We start from the raw sequence: 8,817 nt of genomic DNA, 5'->3' as shown, positions 1-8,817 counted from the left end.
AGGATGACAAATACTTTACTCAGTAAGGTCACTAACATAGAATTCTATGGTCACTCCCACTAAGGCCAACTTTGAATGGTTGATATTCCAGGCGTATGTGTGCTGTGTGCAATAACCTGGGGATGATGTTACACCATGAAACACCTTGATGAAAGCCCCCAACATAAGGAAATTCAAAGTGGCTTTCTTCTGGCTGTCTACATGTTCCTCAGTAAACAAACACACACTCAACAATATAATGAGCCATACCATGCGGTGCTGGGCCCAGTCAGGTCTTTGACACATTCACCCCCTCCCCTACTGAAAGATGAGCCAAACAAATGTTGGCATCATTGTAACAGGTTGTAATCAAGCCCTGGTCTCCAGCATGGGAACAGAAGAGGAATACCTGGTGCGATAGTCTCAGGTTGAATTAATCCAAATCATCATGGCTCTGACACACACACACACACACACACACTTTGCAGGTCCACTAAACCATTTAAATACCTCTAACTCCCTACAGTAACCTGTGGATCATGAGAGAACCTTCATAAATCAGCAGAATGTATGTAGTGTCCTGTTATAATTTGTTAGAAGTGAGACACCTTCTGTCATTCAAACACATCCATTCCAAGCATTTCGCTACATCCGCAATAACATCTGCTAAGACTCTATATCGCATAATGCTGTACTTAATTTAAAGTTAGACCCCTTTGGTATTTATAACACATAAATGCCTTGTATCATATGACGCTATACTTACTATAAAGTCAGACTCCTTTGGCCATTCATAACACATACATAAAGGCTTAATGATGCAAACGCAAATGTGTTAACACTTATGGAATTATCACTAACAGCTAAAACAAATAAACATTAAAGACATGTTAAAACCATAGATCATTTTTAAAACAATACAAATACATTAAGTTTAAAAAAGTCCAGCAGTGCAGTTACATTGAACATTTCACAGGGCTGTGAATAGTCTAGAATGCCTCTCTGCCTGCTGGAGGTACTGCATGTTGGTAATGTCACACAGTTATGCCACATTTAGGAAACCTTTATAGAGCCTGACATACGGTTATAGATGACTTGTGACACATGTATGTAGTGTTTATGAAGGCTTTATGAAGCCTTTTATAAACTGCACATAATTTAAAGCGAGACCGATATTTGTATGGTAACAACAAACAATTGTGTGGTTCCTTTGAATTTATAGATTTGTGGACACGTTTTGTTAAAATAAACTATAGGTAATCTATATGGAATGGCGGTGGGTAATGTTTGACCTTTTAGCGTGAGATACACTACTGTTCAAAAGTTAGGGGTCACTTAGAAATGTCCTTGTTTTTGAAGGAACAACAGTGAAGAGGCGACTCTGGGATGCTGGCCTTCTAGTTGCAAAGCAAAATACATATCTCAGACTGGCCAATAAAAAGAAAAGATTAAGATGGTCAAAAAAACACAGACACTGGACTAAAACTCTGCCTAGAAGGCCAGCATCCTGGAGTCGCCTCTTCACTGTTGACATTGAGACTGGTGTTTTGCGGGTACTATTTAATGAAGCAGCCAGTTGAGGACTTGTGAGGTGTCTGTTTCTCAAACTAGACACTCTAATGTACTTGTCCTCTTGCTCAGTTGTGCACCGGGCCTCTCATTCCTCTTTATATTCTGGTTAGAGCCAGTTGGCGCTGTTCCGTAAAGGGAGTAGAATACAGCGTTGTACGAGATCTTCAGTTTCTTGGCAATTTGTCACATGGAATAGCCTTCATTTCTCAGAACAAGAATAGACTGACGACTTTCAGAATAAAGTTATTTGTTTCTGGCCATTTTGAGCCTGTAATCGAACCCACAAATACTGATGCTCCAGATACTCAACTAGTCTAAAGAAGGACAGTTTTATTGCTTCTTTAATCAGAACAACAGTTTTCAGCTGTGCTAACATAATTGCAAAAGGGTTTTCTACTGATCAATTAGCTAATCCAAGTTTATTATTTTAAAAGGCTAACACAACGTGCCATTGGAACACAGGAGGGATGGTTGCTGGTAATGGGTCTCTGTACGCCTATGTAGATATTCCATAAAAAAATCTGCCATTTCCAGCTACAATAGTCATTTACAACATTAACAATGTCTGCACTGAATTTTTTATCAATTTGATGTAATTGTATTGGACAAAAAATTAGCTTTTCTTTCAAAGACATTTCTGAGTGACCCCAAACTTTTGAACTGTAGTGTATATTATTTGCGTACAAAGAATACGATAGCTACTCTCACATGGTGTACAAGTACAAAAACACAGTATCAAAAAATGCAGGATGATTGACACTTGTGAGGCTTGGCACTGGCAGCCAGGTTGTCAATTATGACCATCAAGGAAGGTGTGGTTGGGATTTTAATGCCATTGGCATTAATCCTTAGAAGAATAGATGTTTCAGGTTCCCACCAACTCAGCCATGGGTACAGTGTCATGGGTACAGTCACAAAGACATAAGGCTGAAGGAGTGCAATGTACTGTCTGGATCTTGTGAAGAACCACCCTGTGATGTCATTCTTCCACCTCCAGTGTTTCATTGTCTAATTATGAACTAGGCAGTATATTTAACTGGCAGAAAATGAATGGCGGCAGACAGCGGTATGCTAACCCATAGTTAACTGCTATGCATTTACCAAAGCCTAACCCTTACATTTAAGCTACGGTCCTTAGCTGAAACAATAACAAAGCAGTCACCACGCTTCTGTTTTGGTAAAAATCTGAGGGATGGGCCTGGAGAAATAAACCACTCTTAAATTCATAAACCGAGCTATGGATGCAATAATATAAAAATTATAGTTTTAACCATGTGTTTGTTTACATTTACATTGTTTACAAACATTGAACTCTCTGGATAACATGAAAACTGCCTAACCAGCTCTGCTAGGGCGAGTAAAATGGTCAGAGTGGTCTCATTTGTGTCTGGCAGTAGCTAGCAAGCTATCCAACATTAGCTTCGGTGCTTGACTGCCATTGTAAGGCCAGTACGCTCAAACCAACCCAACTCCTCGGCCAGAGCGTCCAGTGTGTGCTCCGAGAGGTCTGAATTTATAAACGGACAATCTGACAACCCTCTGAATTTATGTGTGCACTCTGGCACTCCAGATTGAATTAAGAACACACCAGAAGTCATAAAATGTCTAAATAGTAATTTTGTATGCTTAGTTGTATTAGTCGTATGTACGGGATACGCATGGTATACATCGTCCAATGAAATGCTTACTTGCAGATTCCTTCTCGACAAAGCAACAACAATAAAACATTGTAAAACATTTCGGCAAATCTGACCACGACTCCACTTTGTTGCTCCCAGCCTATAGACAGAAACTAAAACAGGAAACGCCCGTGCTCAGGTCTGTTCAACGCTGGTCCGACTAATCTGATTCCACGCTTCAAGATTGCTTCAATCACGTGGACTGGGATATGTTCCGGATAGCATCGGACAACAACTTGATGTATACACTGATTCGGTGAGCGTGTATATTAGCAAGTGCATCGGTGATATTGTAGCCACGGTGACTAGTAAAACCTTCCCCAACCAGAAACTGTGGATTGATGACAGCATTCGCGCAAAACTGAAAGCGCGAACCACTGCTTTTAATCATGGCAAGGCGACCGGAAACATGACCAAATACAAACAGTGTAGCTATTCCCTCCGCAAGGCAATCAAACAAGCTAAGCGTCAGTATAGAGACAAAGTAGAGTCGCAATTCAACGGCTGAGACACGAGATGTATGTGGCAGGGTCTACAGTCAATCACGGATTACAAAAAGAAAACCATCCCCATCGCGGACACCGATGTCTTGCTCCCAGACACACTAAACAACTTCTTTGCTCGCTTTGAGGACAATACAGTGCCACTGACATAGCCCGCTACCAAAACCTGCGGGCTATCCTTCACCGCAGCCAATGTGAGTAAAACATTTAAACGTGTTAACCGTCGCAAGGTTGCCAGCCCAGACGGCATTCCTAGCCACGTCCTCAGAGCATGCGCATACCAGCTGGCTGGTGTGTTTACGGACAAATTCAATCAATCCCTATCCCAGTCTGCTGTTCCCACATGCTTCAAGAGGGCCACCATTGTTCCTGTTCCCAAGAAAGCTAAGGTAACTGAGCTAAACAACTATCGCCTCGTAGCACTTACTTCCGTCATCGTGAAGTGCTTTGAGAGACTAGTCAAGGATCATATCACCTCCACCCTACCTGACACCCTAGATCCACTCCAATTTGCTTACCACCCCAATAGGTCCACAGACAACGCAATCACACTGCACACTGCCCTAACCCATCTGGACAAGAGGAATACCTATGTAAGAATGCTGTTCATCGATTAAAGCTCAGCATTTAACACCATAGTACCCTCCAAACTCGTCATTAAGCTCGAGACCCCGGGTCTCGACCCCGCCCTGTGCAACTGGGTCCTGGACTTTCTGATGGGCGGACCCCAGGTGGTGAAGGTAGGAAACAACAGTGCTGATCCTCAACACTGGGGCCCCACAAGGGTGCGTTCTCAACCCTCTCCTGTACTCCCTGTTCACCCATGACTGTGTGGCCATGCACGCCTCCAACTCAATCATCAAGTTTGCTGACGACACTACAGTGGTAGGCTTGATTACCAACAACGACGAGACGGCCTACTGGGAGGAGGTGAGGGCCCTCGGAGTGTGGTGTCAGAAAAATAACCTCACACTCAACGTCAACAAAACAAAGGAGATGATCGTGGACTTCAGGAAACAGCAGAGGGAGCACCCCTCTATCCACATCGACGGGACAGTAGTGGAGAAAGTGGAAAGTTATAAGTTCCTCGGCATACACATCACAGACAAACTGAAATGGTCCACCCACACAGACAGTGTGGTGAAGAAGGCACAACAGCGCCTCTTCAACCTCAGGAGGCTGAAGAAATCTGTCTTGTCACCAAAAACACTCAAACTTTTACAGATGCACAATCGAGAGCATCCTGTCGGGCTGTATCACCACCTGGTACGGCAACTGCTCCACCCACAACCGTAAGGCACTCCAGAGGGTAGTGCGGTCTGCACAACACATCACCGGGGGCAAACTACCTGCCCTCCAGGACACCTACACCACCCGATGTCACAGGAAGGCCAAAAAGATCATCAAGGACAACAACCACCCGAGCCACTGCCTGTTCACCCCGCTATCATCCAGAAGGCGAGGGCAGTACAGGTGCATCAAAGCTGGGACCGAGAGACTGAAAAACAGCTTTTATCTCAAGGCCATCAGACTGTTAAACAGCCATCACTAACATTGAGTGGCTGCTGCCAACATACTGACTCATCTCTAGCCACTTTAATAATGAAAAAATTTATGTAATAAATGTATCACTAGCGACTTTAAACAATGCCACTTTATATAATGTTTACATACCCTACATTACTCATCTCATATGTATATACTGCACTCTATACCATCTACTGCATCTTGCCTATGCCGTTCAGCCATCGCTCATCCATATATTTATATGTACATATTCTTATTCATTCCTTTATACTTGTGTGTATAAGGTAGTTGTTGTGAAATTGTTAGATTACTTGTTAGATATTACTGCATGGTCGAAACCAGAAGCACAAGCATTTCGCTACACTCGCATTAACATCTGCTAACCATGTGTATGTGACCAATAAAATTTGATTTGATTTGATTTAAAAGACAAGAATACAAACATAAAGTAAATGTAAACATTTTGGCATAAGTATAATACAGGAAGGCACAATTTATAGTCCAATATTTACATGTGTATTGGGGAAGGGGGGATGGGGGGCAGTCTATAAACTGAGCATTATAATAAGAGTCTGGTAGCAGCAGTTGTGATGTGTGTGTGATGCATGAATGTATACAGTGCCTTCAAAAAGTATTCATACCCCTTGACATATTCCACATTTTGTGGTGTTAATGCCTGAATTCAAAATTCATTAAATTGATTTTTTTTCTCACCCATCTACACACAATACCCCATAATGACAAAGTGAAAACATGTTTTTAGACATTTTTGCAATATCGAATTTATATAAGTATTCACACCCCTGAGTCAATACTTTGTTGAAGCACCTTTGGCAGTTATTACAGCTGTGAGTCTTTGTGGGTAAGTCTCTAAGAGCTTTCCACACATATATCATGCAACATTTGCCCATTATTCTTTTCAAAATTCTTCAAGCTCTGTCAAATTGATTGTTGATCATTACGACACAACCATTTTTAGGTCTTGCCATAGACTTTCAGGTAGATTTAAGTAAACACTACTCAGGAACATTCACTGTCTTTTTGGTAAGCAACTCCAGTGTAGATTTAGCCTTGAGTTTAAGGTTATTGTCCTGCTAAAAGGTGAATTTATCTCCCAGTGTTGGGTGGAAAGCAGACTGAACCAGATTCTCCTCTGGGATTTTGCCTGTGCTTAGCTCCATTCCATTTTTTTCATCCTGAAAAACTCCCCAGTCCTTAACGATTACAAGCATACCCATAACACGATGCTGCCACCACCATGCTTGAAAATATGGAGAGTGGTACTAAGTAATGTGTTGTGTTGGATTTGCCCCAAACTTAACTTTGTTTTCAGGAAAAAAAAGTTCATTGATTTGCTGTATTACTTTAGTGCCTATTTGCAAGCAGGATGCATGTTTTGGAATATTTGTATTCTGTACAGGCTTCTTTCTTTTCACTCTGTCAATTAGGTTAGTATTATGGAGTAACTACAATGTTTTCATCATCCTCAGTTTTCTCCTTTCACAGCCATTCAACTCTGTAACTGTTTTAAAGTCACCATTTGGCATCATGGTGAAATCCCTGAGCGATTTCCTTCCTGTCCGACAACGGCGTTAGGAAGGACGCCTGTATCTTTGTAGTGACTGGGTGTATTGATACACCATCCAAAGTGTTATTAATAACTTTACCATGCTCAAAGGGATATTCAATGTCGGCTTTATTTATTTGGTTTACCCATCTACTAGTAGCTGCCCTTCTTTGCAAGGCATTGGAAAACCTACCTGGTCTTTGTGGTTGAATCTGTGTTTGAAATTCACTGCTCAACTGAGGAACATTACTGATAATTGCATGTGTGGATTACAGAGATGAGGTAGTCGTTCAAAAATCATGTTAAACACTATTATTGCACACTGAGTGAGTCCATGCAACGTATTATGTGACTTAAGAAAATGTTTACGCCTGAACTTACTTAGGCTTGCCAATACAAAGGGGTTGAATACTTATTGACTCAAGACATTTCAACTTTTCCGTTTTTATTCATTTCTAAAAACGTAATTCCACTTTGACATTATCGGGTTAATCCATTCTAAATTCAGGCTGTAACACAACAAAAATGTAGAAAAAGTCAAGGGGTGTGAATACTTTCTGAAGGCACTGTATGTGTGTGTGTGCATGTCTGTGTCAATCTGTGCATCTGTGCTATTGTGCAGAAAATTAGAACAGCTGGTCAGTCAAGTTCAAGTGTTCAGCAGTCTGATGGCTTGTAGATAGAAACTGTCTCTGAGCCTGTTGGTATCACGCCTCATGCTGCGTTACCATCTGCCAAACAGTAAGAGAGATTACAGCTCATGGCTGGGGTGTGTGGAGTCCTTTGATGCTGCGCGCCTTCCTCAGTCACTGTTTCGGGTAGATGTCCTGGATGGGTGGGAACATGGTCTCAGTAATGTACTGGGCCGTCTTCGCCATCCGCTGGAGGGCCTTGCAGTCGGGGACGGAGCAATTCCCTACCAGGCCGCGATGCAACCGGTCAGGACACTCTTGATGGTGCAGCGGTAGTATTTGGAGAGAAACCGGGGCAGTATGCCTAATTTTTTCACAGCAGCCTTAGGAAGTAGAGATGCTGTTGTGCCGTCTTGACAAGAGTTGTTCCACGGCAAGTCCTCAGTGATGTGGATGCCGAGGAACTTAAAACTTGTGACTTGATGTGGATCGGGGCATATTCCCTCCTCTGCTTCCTGCAGTCAACAATCAACTCCTTTGTTTTGCTGATGTTGAGGGAGAGGTTGTTTTCATGAAACTACAATGCTAGTTCACTTACCTCCTCCCTATAGGCTAACTCTGCGTTGTTGGTTATCAGGCCTATCAGGTGGTGTTGTCAGTAACCTTTATGATGGAGTTGGTGTCGTGCAAAGCCACGCAGTCGTGGGTGAACAGATAATACTGCAGAGGACTGAGGACACAGCCCTGGGGGGCTCCTGTGTTAAGAGTCAGTGAGGAGGAGGTGTTGTTGCCAATCCTCACAGCACCCTTAAAGGGGCAATAAGCAGTTGACTTATCATTTAATAATTTATGTTCATGAGCTTAGTTCAACTGTCGTGCCCCATTAGAACCCAAAATATAAGCTTGTATGACTCCAATGTTTGTAAAGGAAGTAAATGTAAACAAACACTGTACAGCCTCAAAACATAGTTAAAACTATAATGTTGATATCATGGATGGCCAGTCCTTGCATCCATAGCTCTGTCTATGAATTTCAGAGTTGTTATATTTCCCCAGCCCCATTCCTCAGCTTTTACCGAAACAGTTGCAGAGAATATGCTTTGTTATTGTTTCAACTGCTGATTGGCGCTTCAAAGAGCCAATCTGCTGTTGCTACATCCATTTTTGGACTTATAATTAAACATTGGCAGGAATAACCTTTGTTGTTGTTTCAACTGCTAATTGCCACTTTAACCTTAACCCTCATTTCTAAACCTGACTTTATGTCATATGTGTATCAGGGTGAATATTTAGAATATTGAGGTTATGTGTCCTTACTGAAAGGATAAGAGATTTAAAATGGACAAAGTTGCCATAAC

Source organism: Salmo salar, chromosome 22, assembly GCF_965601325.2.
Source record: "Salmo salar chromosome 22, fSalSal1, whole genome shotgun sequence".
Taxonomy (NCBI): Eukaryota; Metazoa; Chordata; class Actinopteri; order Salmoniformes; family Salmonidae; genus Salmo; species Salmo salar.
The sequence above is the reverse complement of the archived record's forward strand: the minus strand, read 5'-3'. Positions refer to the sequence as shown.